The sequence below is a fragment of the Dasypus novemcinctus genome, chromosome 19 (assembly GCF_030445035.2).
Source record: "Dasypus novemcinctus isolate mDasNov1 chromosome 19, mDasNov1.1.hap2, whole genome shotgun sequence".
Taxonomy (NCBI): Eukaryota; Metazoa; Chordata; class Mammalia; order Cingulata; family Dasypodidae; genus Dasypus; species Dasypus novemcinctus.
In genome coordinates, this window is record NC_080691.1 from 40,394,811 (window position 1) to 40,412,457 (window position 17,647).

Here is a 17,647-nt window from a genome sequence, read left to right on the forward strand (position 1 = left end):
GCGGGTGTGATATATTTATTAAATAATACACAGTATAGCGTGGACTTAGTAAGGGATCGTGGTTTTCACCTGACTGGCAAAGGGATCCATCAAACAAAAAGTTTTAGGAACCCCTGGCTAAATGGGTACAGAGTTTCTGTTTGGGGTGATAAAAAAGTTTTGGTAACGGAGGGTGGGTACGGTAGCACAACATGGCAAATATAATTAACATTACTGACTTGTACTCTTAAAGCTAATTAAAATGGGTTATACATGGGAAGTAAATGTAGCTCAGTTGTTTAAGCACTTGCTTTGCATATACAAGTTCCCAGGTTCAATCCCTGGTACCTCCTTAAAAAAAAGGGTTATACATATATAACCACAATAGATATTTTAAAAGAATCAAAGGATGAATATCCTTATTATAGAAAGAGTTCTTAAGGATCAATTAAAAAAAAAAACACTCCAAGAATTAGGGTGTGTGCCTTTTAAGCATTTTGTGAATTTGAGGATTTTCAAAATAAATGAATTTTTGAAAAGAATACCTCATAACACAACATTGTGAATGTCCGAAATGCCACCGAATTATACACTTTAAAATGGTTCAAGTAGTGAATTTTGTGTTCTGTGAATTTTACCTCAATTAAAAAAACCAAGAATACCCTGAAGGAAAATATGGGCAAAGGACACAAGCAGGCAACACACAAAAGAGGAAATGCAAATGTCCTATAAAAGCAAAATAACATTTCCAATTTACTAATTGGTCTCTGTTTAATGCTGCTTCCTCAGAAAGATTGCCCCAGATACCCTAAGTAGTTATATTCTGTTACATTTCCAATTGTACCCTAAAGTTCTCTTCAGACTACACTACTCCTCAAGGTAATAATTACCTCTTAAATTTTCTTGCCCACTGGACAGAGGCACCCATGGCAGGGAACTCAATCTCCAAGTTCCCACAGTGTCTTTGTCCCCTAGCACAGTGCCTGACACAGAGAAGGCACACATAAATATTTGAATGAATAAATGAAAAAAAATCATTTTTTGCTTATCAAATTGGCAAATATTTTGCTAATTGCTGCGATGGCTGATGAGGGTCCAGAATGACCCAGTGCTCTCATACACTGCCGCTGGAAGGGGAAATTGGTATACCTTTCTGGAAAGCAGTTTGGCTATATACTTTAAAAGCCTTGGAAATACACTTACCCTTTGACCCAGTAATTTCATTTGTAAGAATCTGATGAAATAAGCACAGCTGTGCTCTAAGCTATAGTAGTTCAAGAATGTTCGCTGGAGCACTGTTTCTAATTATGAAAACTGGAAACCATCTAAATGTCCAACAGTGGGGGTTGGTTAAATGAATGAAAGTGATGGGGCTTGGACTGAGTTAAGCTTTTAGCTGAGGTCCCCAGGGACGTGTGGTTCAGTCACTGGCTCCTTTTGAGCACTTTGTGTCAGCTGTGCTCACGAGGCACAAAGGCAGTGACAAGGCAGTGTGGATCTCCCTACCCCCCAGCCTCTGGCACAGCACAGTATGCTCTCAACACAATTCATGTTTGTTAACAGGACTGACTTCAGTCACTGGAGAGCCAGAGAGACGTGGGCAAGGCTGACATCCATGGATGTCCATGTGGGGTTCCTCGCTCAAACTTTTCCCAGAGCTCTTCCCTTCTCGGAGCACGAGGTTTCTTGCTGTAAGATGGTGAGCGCTCAAAAATCGTAACTCTCATGTAGTTTGCTGTGGTGTGATCAGCTTGGCTTGCTAAATGTAGCCAAATTCCATACAAGCTGGATCTTTTCTTTTTCCCCAAAAACTGGATCTTGAACTAGCACTGGTCCTTGGATTAAGTCAGATTAAGAAAGAAAAATGATTCTATTTATCATTTTTATTTTTGACTTTTCTTTTTTCCTTAAGGGATTATTTGGAAAATGAAGATAAACAGAAGGAAAAAGAAAAAAAATTAAATTACCCATAGCCCCATCACCTAAACAGAAGTACTAAAATGCTAGTGTATTTTCTTCTAGCCCTTTTTGTTTCTGTTCCAATGCATAGGTTTTTGTTTTTTGTTTTTGCTAGTTGGTTTGTTCTTTAAATAACACTGGTGAATATATACAATTTTATCCTGCTACTTAAAAGTACCATTATATCATGAACACACTAATATTAACACTGGGACTGGAGATAGGTATGTTTGTGGGGATATCATGAGAACTAATATTAAAAACAAAATAAGTGTAATCATAGGACTTCACCATGAAAGTAAAAAGACAACCTACAGAATGGAAGAAAATATTTGGAAACCACATATTCAATAAGGATTTAACATCCAGAATATGAAAAGACACCCTATAATCAACAACAAAAAGACAAACAACCCAGTTTAAAAAATGGGCAAAAAATTTAAAGAAACATTTCTCCAAAAATATACAAATGACCAAAAGGCATATGAGGGAAGCAGACTTGGCCCAGTGGTTAGGGGGTCTGTCTACCACATGGGAGGTCCACGGTTCAAACCCCGGGCCTCCTTGACCCGTGTGGAGCTGGCCCATGCGCAGTGCTGATGCGCACAAGGAGTGCCGTGCCACGCAGGGGTGTCCCTGCGTAGGGGAGCCCCACGCGCAAGGAGTGCGCCCTGTAAGGAGAGCCGCCCAGGGTGAAAGAAAGTGCAGCCTGCCCAGCAATGGCGCCACACACACGGAGAGCTGACACAGCAAGATGACTCAACAAAAAGAAACACAGATTCCCATGCCGCTGACAACAGAAGTGGACAAAGAAGAACACGCAGCAAAAATAGACACAGAGAACAAACAACTGGGGCGGGGGGAGGGAAGAGAAAAAAAAAAGGCATATGAAAAGAACTCAACATTATTAGCCATTAGGGAAATGCAAATCCAAACCACAATGAGATATTACTTTATACCCACTAGAATGGCTACTGTTTTAAAAAAACCCAGAAAATAAGAAGTGTTGGAGAGGATGTGGAGAAACAGGAACACTCATTCATTGTTGGTAGGAATGTAAAATGGTGCAGCCACTGTGGAAGACAGTGTGGCCATTCCCCAGAAAGTTAAGTATAGATTACTGTATGACCTGGCAATCCTACATCTAGGTATATACCCAAAAGGATTGAAAACAGGGACTCAAACAGGTATTTGAACACCGATTTTCATCACAGTATTATTTACAATTTCCAAAAGCTAAAAGCAACCAAAATGTCCATCAACCAGTGAATGGATAAACATAATGTGGTGTATCTATACAATGACTAATATTTGGCCATTAAAAGGAATGAAATAGAATCTGATGCATGGGACAACACTGATGAATCTCAAAAACATTATGTTTGCTGAAATAAGCCAGACACAAAAGGACAGATAATGTATGATGTCAGTGATATGAAATACCTAGAATAAGTAAATTCATAAAGTCAGAAACTAGACTATAGGAGTAGGGAATGAGAAGTTAATTCTTTATTGGTACAGGAGTTTCTGTTTAGGATGATGGAAAAGTTTTGATAATGGATAGATTGGAGCACAACATTATGAATGTAATATCACTGAATTATATATTTGATTGTGGTTAAAAGGAAAAATTTTAGGATGTTTATGTTACTAGAAAAAAACTTTTTTTCTAATTAAAAAAATACAATAGGGCTGTACAACACAGTGAACGCTAATGTAAATTATGGCCCATCATCAACTCTAACAAAGGTGCCACACTAAAGCAAGTTGTTACTAATAGGAGGTGTATGGGGACTCTATTTTCTGCATCATTTTTCTGTAAACCTACAACTTGTCTAATAAAAATAATTTATGTTTAAAGTAAGGAAATATATTTTCAACTTATGCAGCGCTTTCCAACTGAGAGGATGGTTGTACCTTCATTCTTTCACTCGTTTTCTCTTGTGGAAGATTTGGATTGTGTCCTTTTTTCCCCTTTGCTATTATGATGAATACCGAAATGAACATCTTTGTACCTCAAATGTAGCAGAAGTTTTAAACTTATTCAATTTTATGCATTGGACTGGAAATGGAGGGAGGACAACCTGTGGGGCCAGTGGTTGTGAGGAGTTTTCTCTCAGGAGTGGGAGACAAGTAGATTTTCAAATAAGAATTATTATATAGGTTCCTGAAGTTCAGCTGAATGAGCCTGAAGTCCATTTTGACTCCAGAATTTGGGGTGTCCATCCAAGCGGGTCTCAGGCCAGGGCTGGGGTGAGGGGCAGGTGGGGATCCAAGCCATCCTCAATCCATGTTTACAAAAACATTGTCAAGCCCCTTTGGGTTCCTTCCTGTGGTGATTCTCCAGCTCAGTGGCTGACATGGCCAGGTCCACGTGGAATACCTGGAAAGTCAAGGTGAGTGGAGAAAACCCTTGCCCTCAGGGTTGGGTTGGGGTTGGGGATCTCTCACTTGTTTCTTTTATTTATTTATGTATTTTCCCCTCTTCCCCTCCTCCCACCCTGCTGTTTTTGCTGTCTGTGTTGTCTGCTCATTTTCTCTCCCCTAGGATTCACCTGGATTCAATCCTAGAGACCTTTGTTAGGGAAAGAGGTTCCTGTCAATTGCCACCTCAGTTCCTGGTTTCTGCTGCGCTTCACCTTGACTCTCCCCTTGTCTCTCTTTTGATGCGTCATCATCTTGCTGCATGACTCACTTGTGCGGGCACTGGCTCATCGCATGGGCACTTGCAGGGACACTGGGTCACCATGCGGGCACTCGTGTGGGCACTGGCTTGCCATATGGGCACACTTTCTCTTCTTCTTTTTCACCCAGAGGCCCCAGGGATCAAATCCAGGTCCTCCCATATAGTAGGCGGAAGCTCAATCACTTGAGCCACATCCACTTCCCTCACTTGTTTCTGAAAATCCCTTTCTAGTAATTAAGGAGCAGAAAATAGGAAGAACATCAGCTTCTTTGTCACACAAGGAGGTCTGAACTCACATCCATCCCGGTGATTTGGGGGCAAATTGACCTCCTTCCCAGACCCTAAGGGGTCGTTATAATGACTAGTGAGAACAGGATTATGCACGTTATAAATGCAATCAATGGTCCGCTATTTTGTTGTTGTTGCTGTTTTTATTATTGTTATTCTTATTTGTTAAATGCTGTGATAAAAAAAGAAAAAGAAATGCTATGATGAGGGAAGCATAGGGAGGATAGAAATGATACTATCGTTGAACTGACCCAAGCCTGCTGGCTTCCTACACGGAATCTACAAGCCAAGCTCTGAACTGAAAGGAGGAAGGCCCCAGGGTGTTTCTGGCAGGCAGCTTTTCTGGGCAAGGATCTATTAAATTTCAGTACCTGGTGGTTCTTAAACCTGACTGTAAGCATCCCATGGGAGAGCTTTTCTAACGGTAGAGATTCCTGGGCCCCACCCTGGTCTATGGAATTAGTACCTTTGCTGCGGAAAGGGATGGATGGGAGAGGAGAGGGGGTGGCAGGTTACACACTATTCTAGAGGCTCCAGCCCAGGGAGAAGTGCTAGACTATTCTGTCCATTCTGTTCTGCCACGAAGCACACACAGACCCTCAACCTTCCCATCATGCACAAGGTGCCCTGGTTTTCTGGTCCCCAGGTTGTGCTCTGGAAGACACACTGGACTGAGAGTTGGGACCTTGGAGCCTAGGCTGTGTTCTCCCATGTTTGTGACCTTAGTTAAGTACCTCCCTCTCTCAAGGACTCATTTTCCTCATCTGTAAAAGAAGAGCATTAACTACCTCAAAGGTCTCAAACTCATGTGCCTCCAGAGGCCAGGAGGTAGAAGGCCGGGTGGGGAATGCTGGGTGGAAGAAGGCACCTTGGCAGAGGGGCAGCCAGAGTGGGAGCCAGATTGTGAGATTGTGGGCCCGGTGTTGTTTGTCACTAGAAGCCGGAAATCTGGAACTCTTCTATTTTTCAAATGGTTGGCACCTTGTCCAAAACTTTTGACAAATGCCGCTATGGGCAAAGGAAACAGGCCAGTGGGCTGAAGTGGGCCCTCAGGTCCCAGCTTATCATCTTTGGAATGGCTGTCCTCTCACTCAGTTCGCCATCTCATGTGCCTGGAAAGCGCTCCTGAGGATCCAGGTAGGCTCTTCTCTGCCAACGGGATGCAATTTACTACCTTGGGCAGAGGGGACAGAGAGTGGCTTTCAAACCCCAGTAGAGCTCCCCACTCACCCTCTTGGTAAGCTTTTTTGATCCAGCAGACTCAGAAGGGAAGAGATCCCCACCATATCCCACAACCACCAGCCTGCAGACAAACTGTGTGATCAGAACTTGTATTCATAGAAGGGAAGCCTCCTGGTCAGAGCCTTAGGTATCATCTACAGACCCAGGGGGGATGCAACCTGCCCCAAATCCAGGAGGACCCAGATCCCTACAAAAGAGACAGTGGTTACAAGGAATTAACTGCAAGCCGGGCAGGCCTGGGTTCAAATTCCAGCTCTGTTATTTGCAGGCTCTTGGCTTTCTGCTGTTTTCTGGATAGATAAACCTGACTATTCCATCAGCTGTTCTGTTTCTTGCCTTTATACCTTTGCTCTTGCTAGCCCTTTCTGGAGAATTTCCTTTCCCCTACATTTTTCTCTTCTTAAAAAAAAATAACGTCCTGGGGAGCAGATGTGACTCAAGCATTTGGATGCCCACCTCCCACATGGGAGGTCCCAGGTTCAGTTCCCCGTGCCTCCTAAAGATGAACAAGAGAGCAAGCTGACACGACAGCCTGGTGCGATGAGCTGACACAACAAGATGGTGCAACAAGATGATGCAACAAGGAGATACAAGAGGTACATCGAGAGACATAACAAGCAGGGAGCAGATGTGGTGCCTCCCTCCCACATGAGAAGTCCCGAGTTTTGTTCCCAGTACCTCCTAAAAGAAGACAAGCAGGCACAGAGAGCACATAACAAACAGACAGAGAGAGCAGACAAGGAGCGCAAAACAACAGGGCGGGAGGAGGAGAAATAAATACTTTTTTAAAAAGTCCTTTCCACTTTCTAACATCTGGATTTTAACTCTTCTTGGAAGACTTCTTTCATCTATTTATTCATTCACATACACACTCAAAATTCAAATGGTGTGAAGCCTTTCTTGATATTAGCCTTTATCCCAATACCTTTCCTCTACTGACCAACTGCCACCAAACTATCAGTGTCCAGCATGGGTTCTTGCAGAAAGGGGCAACAGTTAAAGAAATTAATTTTCCCAAAAGCATTCAGTGGGAGACAGACTTACAGGTGAATTTTTTTTCCTTTCTTTTTTGTGTTCTTCTCTATTTGCAGAATTTTCTACAGAATCACGTGTTCACTTTGTAGTCAGGACAAGTAGTCATTACAAAATAGTTTCTGGCATGTGCCCATAGGTATTGCATCTCTTATCATCTTTGACTACCCAACAACTCTGAGTGATCAAGAGAGTAAGGATTATTATTCTCATTTTAGAGATGTGCAGACTGAGATTAGAGGGGCCCTGGGACTTGCCCAAAATCTGAAGCTAAGGGGTGGAGCCAAGTCTGAAACGCAGATCTCGAGTCCCATTTTTTGCTTCCTTTGGGGGAAATCCCCCAGTCCCTTCCACCGCCTTTCTAGCCTTACATGTGTGGCATCTAAAGATTGTGTAGGGGGCAGGGAGGCCAATAGGAACAATGACATGAAGTGATGTCCTGAATGGGGCTGGGAAAGTCTTATCCAATGTTGGCCTCCATATACATACAGGCATATGTCTTTACCTTTGCTTGTACAAGCATACAGTGTTGTTTTTTTTTTTTAAGATTTTTAAATTTTTTAATTTATTTCTGCCCCCTTCATTGTTTGTGCTTGCTGTCTGCTCGTCTTCTTCTTTTTTTCCTTGCCCCTCATCTTCTTTTTAGGAGGTACCTGGAAACCAAACCCAGGGCCTCCCATGTGTGAGGGAGGTGTCTAATCACTTCAGCTACCTCTGCTCCCTTGTGTTTCCTCGCAGTGTCTCCTGGTTGCGTCATCTACTACATCATCTTGTTGAGTCGGCTTCCGCACTAGCGCATTGTGTCAGCTTGCTGTCTTACTCATCTTCTTTAGGAGGCACCAAGAACTGAACTCAGGACCTCCCCTGTGGTAGGCAGGTGCCCAGATGCTTGAGCCACATCTGCTTCCCTATTGTTTTAGTCAAAGCTGTTTTGGAAGCAAACAGCAAAGACCTATTCAGACTAGCCAAAGTGAACAGAATATGAATTTACTGGAAGGGCAATGTCACATCTCAGTAAACCCAACAGTAGCAAGGTCTCAGGAGGCTGGAAACAAGACATGGGAAGGAATCCCAGCCAGACTCTCCCTGGCAATCAGTTAGAGTTCTTTTGGTTGCAGGTAACAAAGTCAACTCAAGCTCCATTAAGTAAAGAAGACTTTATTTTAAGGACACAAGGTGTCTCCTGAAATCCCTAGCAGAAATGCCAGCAGCCTAGACGGAAGGAGAGCACTTAGAAGACCAAGAAAGTTCTTTCCCTGCATTCTCATCTGTCTCCAAAATCCTTTTCTCATGCTACAGACCAGCTTCTTTGCTTCTAGATGGAGAACAGAATATGACAGTTTCCCAGCTCTCAAGTTCATGTGTTGTATTTGCAGCCACATGGAAAGATTAGACCTCTTGCCAAATTCTTGGGGGAAGACTCACTGGCCAGGCTTGGATCAGCAGCCAGGCTGGGGCCAATCAGCTGTGGTCAAAGCACCGGATCACAAGGTCTAGACATGGCTGCCAGGAGCTGGCGCCAGATAGACAAGGGTTATACAGTCTCTCATTTCTTCTTTCCTTTGAGCATCCTTGACATCTACAGCCTGGCTTTCTCTGTCTATCCAAGCTCATGGTAGAAGATGGATTCCAAATTTTGTTATGTCCTTCATCCCAGCCACACTAAAACCCAACTAGAACTGCTGAGTCCCAGTGCCAAATCCCCTGGAGAAAGAATTGAATTAGCCCTGGTACCATCACTTATAGTTAGGAGAAGGGAAGGGGTCCACTCTTACCAAATGGCTGCCCTGGCCCACCAATAAGGAGAGGGCAGTTCCCAGAGAATGTGGATTCTTATGAATTGGGTAGATACCCTACAAGATGAGGGTTCTTCCTGATGCAATTACATCATGTCATGGTTGCTGCTTAAAAGCTCTTCAAAAGTGAGGGGCTAGCTTCCCTGCCTTCCATGGGAAAACAGGAGGAAAAATGGGGCATCTTTTTAAAGACATCAGAATTAATATCTTTGTGGATACTAATTAATTCAAATTGGGGGATTGCCCACCACATGGGAGGTCCCTGGTTTGGTTCCTGGTGCCTCCTAAAGAAGACAGTGAGCTGGCGTGATGGGCAGGCCTTGTGAGCTGATGCAACAAGATGATGCAACGAGAGCTATAAGGGAAATATAATGAGAGACACAACAAAGCAAGGAGCAGAGGTGGCTCAAGCCATAAGTGTCTCCCTCCCACATCAGAGGTCCCAGGTTCAGTTTCCAGTTCCTCCTAAGGAAACAAGACGAACAGACACAGCAAGTGCAAACAACGAGTGGGTGGGGAGAAATAAATAAATACAATCTTTTAAAAAAATCAAATTGATCAACATGTTGAGCACCTATCTTGAACTAGACACTGAAGGTACAAAGATGATCAGATACCATCTCTGCCTCATCAGTCAACTTCAGATAGAAATCTGTTATTTCAGACACATCCTACGTTGGAAGTTCCATCTGACTGCATTAAGAGACACTAAATTGCATGAATTCATCTGAGAGTTGAGATCACAGGAACTAATAAAATATTTCATCTCCTTGCTCTGAATCATGATTTTTTAAACAAAAATATTCATAAGGCCATTGACAGTTGGTGAAATTAATATCTGGTTGGGATTTCCCATGCAGCCTTGGAGGCCTGGCATTCCACAGTGGAATCTGGGCCAGATGTGTGTGATGCTCTTCAGTAGGTCACAAGAAAATGCGTAATGTAGGAGGCAGATCGATCTGGGTGTGATTCTTGATTCTTCCAATTCCTAGCTGGGTCACTGTGAGTGACTCACCTCTCCTCTCTGAGCCTGGGTTTTCACCTCTTTTGCAGAGGGTCTGAAGGGGCAGAATTGGGCTAGCCATTGTTACATCTGTGGAGGAGTGGAGGACATCATGAGAAAAAAGAAATTTTCACTTATTATTTCATTAGGTATTGTTTGAATTGACCACAGAAAGCCTCTGTTACTATTACTTTTTAAAAATCTATTGTTTAAAAAACAGAGAGCTTTCTGTTCTCTGTGTCCACTCACTGTGTGTTCTTCTGTGTCTGCTTATCTTCTCTTTAGGTAATACTGGGAACCAATTCTGGAATCTTTTGGAGTGGGAAAGAGGTGCTCAATCTCTTGTGCCCTCTCAGCACCCTGGTCTGTTGTGTCTCTTATTGTCTTTCCTCTGTGTCTCTTTTGGTTGTGTCATCTTGCTGCACCAGCACTCCTACATGGGCCAGAACTCCTGTGCAGGCCTGGACTCCTGCACAGACCAGTACTCCACTCGGACCAACTCACCACATGGGCAGCCTGCCTTCACCAGGAAGCCCCAGGTATCGAACCCTGGACCTCCCATATGGTAGATGGGAACCCAATTGCTTGAGCCACATCCGTTTCACTGTTATTCTTATGATCTTTAAAATAAACTTTAAAAACTCAGACTGATATGAAAAAGACAAAGTAAAACAAAACAAGGGGGAAGTGGCTGTGGCTCAATCAGTTGGGCTCCCGTCTACCATATGGGAGGGCCTGGGTTCGCGTCCTGGGGCCTCCTTGTGAAGGCAGGCTCACCTGCACTCTGTGGAGAGCTGCCGGCCTGCAAGTGCCACAGAGAGCCGACCTAGCGAGGTGATGCAACAAAAAGACATGAAAAAACTCAGAAGAACGTGAAGCAAATGGACACAGCAGACAGCAAGCAAGTTGTGGGGAGGGGGAATAAATAAATAAAACGAATAAATACAGACACAGAAAAATGCACAGCGAATGGACACAGAAAGCAGACAGCAAGCAAAAAGTCGCAATGGGGGTAGGGGATAAAACAAAACAAAACAAGGGAAGTGGATGTGGCTCAGGCAACTGGGCTCCCATCTACTACATGGGAGGTCGCTGGTTCAGATCTGGCGGGACAGGCAGGCATGGCGAGCTGATGCAACAAGATTACAGAACAAGAGACACGGGGAGGAAGAAATATAATGAAAGACACAACAAAGCAGGAAGTAGAGGTGGATCAAGCGATTAGGCACCTCCCTCCCAAATCAGGGGTCCCAGGTTCAGGCCCCATTACCTCCTAAAAGAAACAGGGAAGGCGAACAGACACATCGAGTGAAAAACAACGAGGGGGTAGGGAGAAATGAAAAAATAAAATAAGTCTTTAAAACAAAACAAAGCAAAACAAAACATTGGGCATCAGCTTTTAAACGGTCCAGACACATGCTGCTGTTAATTTCATCTTACACTAAAGGTAAATAAAAAGTGCTGCTTTCTCAGCTGAGTTTCTTTTCTTCTATTATGTGTCTCACTCAGAGGTAGAGATCCTTGGAGTTCTCTCTTGACTGCCCCCAGGGCTGGCTACATAATTTGTAGGACCTAGTGCAAAATAAAATATGGTACCCCTTATACCAAAGGCTAGAAACAAAGTGATAACGTAATTATTGAAAGTAATGAAATATAAAGCTTTTATCCTTTCTTCCACAATCTCTCAACTTGACACAGTGGTTTTTATTTTCTATTTAATGCCATTTGAAGAAAAGAAAAGATAAAATTTTAAATTGCTAGTATGAATTTTACCATTCACATTTATATAATGCTATGCCAGTTTTTTTTTTGGTTAATTATTGTGGTAAAATACACATGACATAAAATTTATCATCTTAACCATTTTTAAGTTGAAGGACTCACACTTCCTGATTTCAAAACTTACTACAGGGAAGCGGACTTGGCCGAATGGATAGGGCGTCTGCCTACCACATGGGAGGTCCGCGGTTAAAACCCTGGGCCTCCTTGACCCGTGTGGAGTTGGCCCATGCGCAGTGCTGATGTGCGCAAGGAGTGCCCTACCACGCAGGGATGTCCCTGCGTAGGGGAGCCCCATGCGCAAGGAGTGCACCCTGTAAAGAGAGCCGCCCAGCACAAAAGAAAATGCAGCCTGCCCAGGAATGGCGCCGCACACACAGAGAGCTGACACAGCAAGATGACGCAATAAAAAGAAACACAGATTCCCAGTGCCTTTGATAAGGATAGAAGTGGTCACAGAAGATCACACAGAGAATGGACACAGAGAGCAGACAACTGGGGAGCGGGGGAGGAGAGAAATAAATAAAAAATAAATCTTAAAATAAATTAATAATAAAGTTGTTTGTTAAAAAAACACTACAAAAAAATGAACAACAAAAAATAAGAAAATTTAAAAACTTACTACAGAACTACAGTAATCAAAACAGTGTGGTACTGGCATAAGGATGGTCATATTGACCAATGGAATAGAACTGAAAGTTTATCTATTCAGAAATAAATACGTGTCATATGTCAATTGATTTTCTTTTCTTTTTTTTTTTTAAGATTTATTTATTTATTTAATTCCCCCCCCTCCCCTGGTTGTCTGTTCTTGGTGTCTATTTGCTGCGTCTTGTTTCTTTGTCCGCTTCTGTTGTCGTCAGTGGCACGGGAAGTGTGGGCGGCGCCATTCCTGGGCAGGCTGCTCTTTCTTTTCACACTGGGCGGCTTTCCTCACGGGCGCACTCCTTGCGCATGGGGATCCCCCACGCGGGGGACACCCTTGCGTGGCACGGCACTCCTTGCGCGCATCAGCACTGTGCATGGGCCAGCTCCACACGGGTCAAGGAGGCCCGGGGTTTGAACCGCGGACCTCCCATATGGTAGATGGACGCCCTAACCACTGGGCCAAAGTCTGTTTCCCTCAATTGATTTTCAACAAGGGGACCAAGACCATTCAATGGGGAAGACCATTCCACAAATGGTTCTGGGACAAACTGGAAATCCACATGCAAAAGAATCAGGTTGGACCTCTACCCTACACCATATATAAAAATTAACTCAGGATGGGTTAAAGACCTAAATTTAAGAGCTAAAACTATATCATTCTTAGAATAAAACATAGGGGCAAATCTACATGACCTTGGATATGGCAATGCCAATTTAAAATACAAATATAAGATAATTTAACTAATATGTTGAATAAAAAATTTACACAATTTATATTTTTCAGTTCATGTATGTATACATATTCTGGTTTTACCAGAGCAGTGAAAATGCTGCACAAAACTAGCTCAACTGCTTTTATTTAATTTCTTTTACATGCATATTTTGCCAACACTCTACTTTCAGCTTATGATGAGTAAGGTAGAGTTGAAAAGAAAAGGAACTATGAGTGGCCCTATCTTGCCCTTTCCTTTTCTCATAATTTTCAGCGTAAGTGGTTGACTGATACAAGGAAGACACATGAATAAGAAAGACTATGATAGGGTTTGTGATGGTTAAGTTCATGTGTCAGCTTGGCTAGGTTATGGTGTCCAGTTGTTTGGTCAAGCCAGCACTGGCCTGTTTGTTACTGTGAGAATATTTTGTGGATTTAAATCATCGGTCAATCGATGGCATCAATGGCTGATTACATCTATAATCAACAAAAGAGATTGCTTTTGGCAATGAAAGAAGTCTCATCCAATCATTTGAAGTCCTTAAAGGGAAAACTGATAATTTCAGCAGTCACAAAGAAGAATTTCCACCTCTCCTTCAGTCAGCCAGCTTCTCCTGGGGAATTCATGGAAACCTTCATCAGAGTCCCCAGGCTGCAGACTGCCCAACAGAATTCAGACTTGCCAATCCCTCCAGGTGCATGAGTCAATTCCTATAATAAAGCTCATAATATTTACATGATATATAGGTATATATCTCCTATTGGTGCTCTTTCCCTGGGGAACCCTGACTAGTACAGACTTCCTTGGTCATTCAAGTTTCTTAGAACAGCCTCGCCTTCTTCCTGCATTCAAAGCAGGTGCTGATTCAAATGAAAGTGTGACTTTTTGATGCTGTCAGCACAGCACCTACTCAGTCGCAGATGTAACCTACTTCCTTGTGCTTGCTTTGAATATCCCTGAACTCCCATGCATTGGCGGGCTACCAGAATCTGTGTTCCTGGAACATTGAGAATACAATTTATGAATGAGACTACAGAAACAACAGGGAACATGCATAGTGTACTTATCTCCTCTGAACCTTTGTCCCATCAGACTTCACTTACAAAACACAGTTCAGAGATAAAATTATTTTTAGGGAAATGCGAATAAAAACCACAGTGAAATACTACTTCACACCCAGTAGGATGGCTATTATTAAAAAATGGAAAAGAACAAGTATTGGCGAGGATACTGGAACCCTTATAGATTGATATTGATAGTAGAAGTATAAGATAGTGCAGTCACTGTGGAAAACAGTTTGGCAGTTGCTCAAAAGTTAAACATGGGGAAGCAGATTTGGCTCAACTGATAGAGCGTCTACCTACCACAAAGGAGGTCCAGGATTCAAACCCAGGGCCTCCTGGCCTGTGTGGTGAGCTGGCCCACGTGCTGATGTGTGCAAGGAGTGCCATGCCATGAAGGGGTGTCCCCCACATAGGGGAGCGCCGCGTAAGGAGAGTCGCCCAGCGCGATGAAAGTGCAGCCTGTCCAGGGTGGTGCCGCACACGCAGAGAGCTGATGCAGCAAGATGACACAACAAAAAGAGACATAGATTCCCGATGCTGCTGACAAGAATGCAAGAGACACAGAAGAACACACAGCGAATGGACACAGAGAGCAGAGGGGAGAGGGGAAATAAATAAATAAATCTTAAAAAAAAGTTAAACATAGAGTTATGATATGACTCAGTTATATACCCAAAAGAATTGAAAACGAGGACTTGAACAGACATTTGTGCACCAGTTCATATACAGCAGCATTATTCAAAATAGGCAGACAGTGGAAGCAACCCAAGTGTCCATCAATGGTTAAATGGATAAACAAAATGTGGTCTATGCATGTAATGGAATGTTATTCAGCCATAAAAATGAATGAAGTTTGGATACATGCTACAACATAGATGAACCTCGAAGACATCATGTTGAGTAAAATACACCAGGCACAAAAGGACAAATATTGTATGATTTCACTTATATGAAGTAACTACAATATGCAAGTTCACAGAGACAGAAAGCAGATAAAAGGCTACCAGGGGTATGGGGATGGAGGTGGGGAATGGGGAGTTAAGCTTAATGGGTACAGAGTTCCAATTTGGCTTGATAGAAAAGTTTTGGTATTGGATGGTGTTGATGGTAGCCCAACATTGTGAATATAATTAATATCACTGCATTCGCATGAAAGTGTTTGAAAAGGGAAATTTTGTGTTGTATATATGTTTCCACAATAAAAATCTTGTAAAAATAAAATTAAAAAATTAATAAAGTTATTATGCATAAACCTATGCCAAATAATTAAAAGATCTAGGAAAAATGATGACTTCCTAGCAAATAAAAAATAAAATTCTACAATTTCTCCAAGAAGAGAGAGAAGACCACTTTTTAGACTAATATAGATTAGTCAACTAGAGAAATCTATTTAGACTAATAACAAAAGGAGAGATTGGAAAAGTAAGTAGTATCAATCATTTTGTAGGTACCAGATTCAGATGGTTTTATGGATGAGTTGTCTCCAACTTTCAGGAAGAGAAGGAAACTTTTGGGGTGATAGAAGTGTTCATTATCTTCATTGTGGTAGTGGTTCCATGGTTATATACATAAGTAAAAAATCATCGAAGTGCCTAGTTTCTAAGGATCATGTCTGCGAGTCAGTATTCCTGATCTAGAGACAATGGCCCCAATGGAATGGAGCCCAAAGGTGTCATGGAGAGTAAATGGAATGAGGTTGTTGACAGCTTTGATAACATGAATCTCGAGGACTCCCTCCTCTGTGGCACCTACACTTATGGTTTTGAGAAGCCCTCTGCCTTCCAGCAGCAAGCCATTTTCAAAGGGTATCAAGGGGTTACTATGTGATAGCTCAAGCCCAGTCCAGGACTGGGAAAATGGCCATTTCTGCCATATCGATTCTGCACTTTTGCCAGATCGAATTCGATCTAAAGGCTACCCAGACTTTTGTCCTGGTTCCCACTCGGGAACTGGCTCAGCAGATACAGAAGGTGGTAATGGCATTAGGAGAATACATGGGTGCTTCCTGTCAGACTTGCACCGGGGGGCATCAATGTGCATGCTGAGATTCAGAAGCCACAGATGGAAGTTCCCCATATCATCGCGGGTACCCCCAGGCCGTGTATTTGATATGCTTAATCAAGATATCTGTCTCCCAAACACATCAAAATGTTTGTACTTGGATGAAGCTGACGAAATGTTGAGCTGTGGATTCAAAGACTAGACCTATGGTATATTCCAAACAGCTCAACTACAATTCCCAGGTGATTTTGTCGTCAGCTACAGTGGCTTCTGATGTACAAGATGACTAAGAAGTTCATGAAGGACCCAATTTGGATTCTTGTCAAGAAGGAACAGTTGACACTGGAGGGTATCCACCAATTCTACCTCAATATCAAACGAGAGGAGTGGAAGCTGGACCCACTGTGTGACTTGTACGAAACCCTGACCATCATCCGGGCAGTCATCTTCATCAACACCTGGAGGAAGGTCAATTGGCTCACTGAGAAGATGCAAGCCCGAGACTTCACTGTCTCTGCTATGCGTGGCGATATGGACAAAAAGGAACGAGATGTGATCATGAAGGAGTTCCATCCTAGTTCTAGCAAAGTACTGATTACCACTGACTTACTGGCCAGAGGCATTGATTTGCAGCATGTTTCTTTAGTCATCAGCTATGACCTTCCCACCAGCAGGGAAAACTGTATCCACAGAATTGGTTGTGGTGGATGATTTGGCTGTAAAGGTGTGGCTATTAACAAGGTGACGAAAAAAGACAAGAGGATTCTTGGAGACATTGAGACTTTCTACAGCACAGCCATTGAGGAAATGCCCCTCAGTATTGCTGACCTCATCTGAGGGCCCCCAGCCAGGGGTCATTCCTGGGGGGCTGAGGAGGAGCAGGAAGGGAAAGGGAAGGGAGCCAAGGGATGGATGTCTTGTCATTTTTTCTTTTTTCTTTTTTTCTTTGAATAAGTGTCACTTTTTGAGGCAAAAGAAGGAACCACGAACATTATAGACACCTTTACTTTGGTGTAGGCTCTTGCCTCAGGCAGTGCCTCTTCTCCCAAAAAACACTAACCCATTTCCCTAACCTATTCACTTCCAGACCCCAGGGGCTCTCCCCCTCTCCCAGCCAAAATCTTCGGAAAATGATTCAGGGGGCTATATGTCACACAACTTCATTCGCTGGACCAAATCTGGAAGGAAAAACACCTGAGGAAGGTGGCCCAGGAGATTGTCCCCAGATGGGCGGAAGAGGGGAGAGAAAGTAGTAGTTATTTTTACATTGTTTTGTATAATATTTATTGACTCAGGAAACAAACACAAAATTCTGAGTAAAATTACTTGGAAACTAAAAAAAATATTAATCAAATTGTATATTTTATATGTGTTATTTATTGTATGTCAATTATGCCTCAGTAAAAATGTTTTTTTTTAAAGAAGGTAATATTTCTACTTCCCATGATGACAAACTA

General features: G+C 42.7%; 1 pseudogene; it reads left to right on the top strand.

The window, feature by feature from the left end:
* Positions 1 to 15,797: 15,797 nt before the first annotated feature.
* Positions 15,798 to 17,027, top strand: LOC101416046 (eukaryotic initiation factor 4A-I-like; annotated as a pseudogene).
* Positions 17,028 to 17,647: the final 620 nt, after the last annotated feature.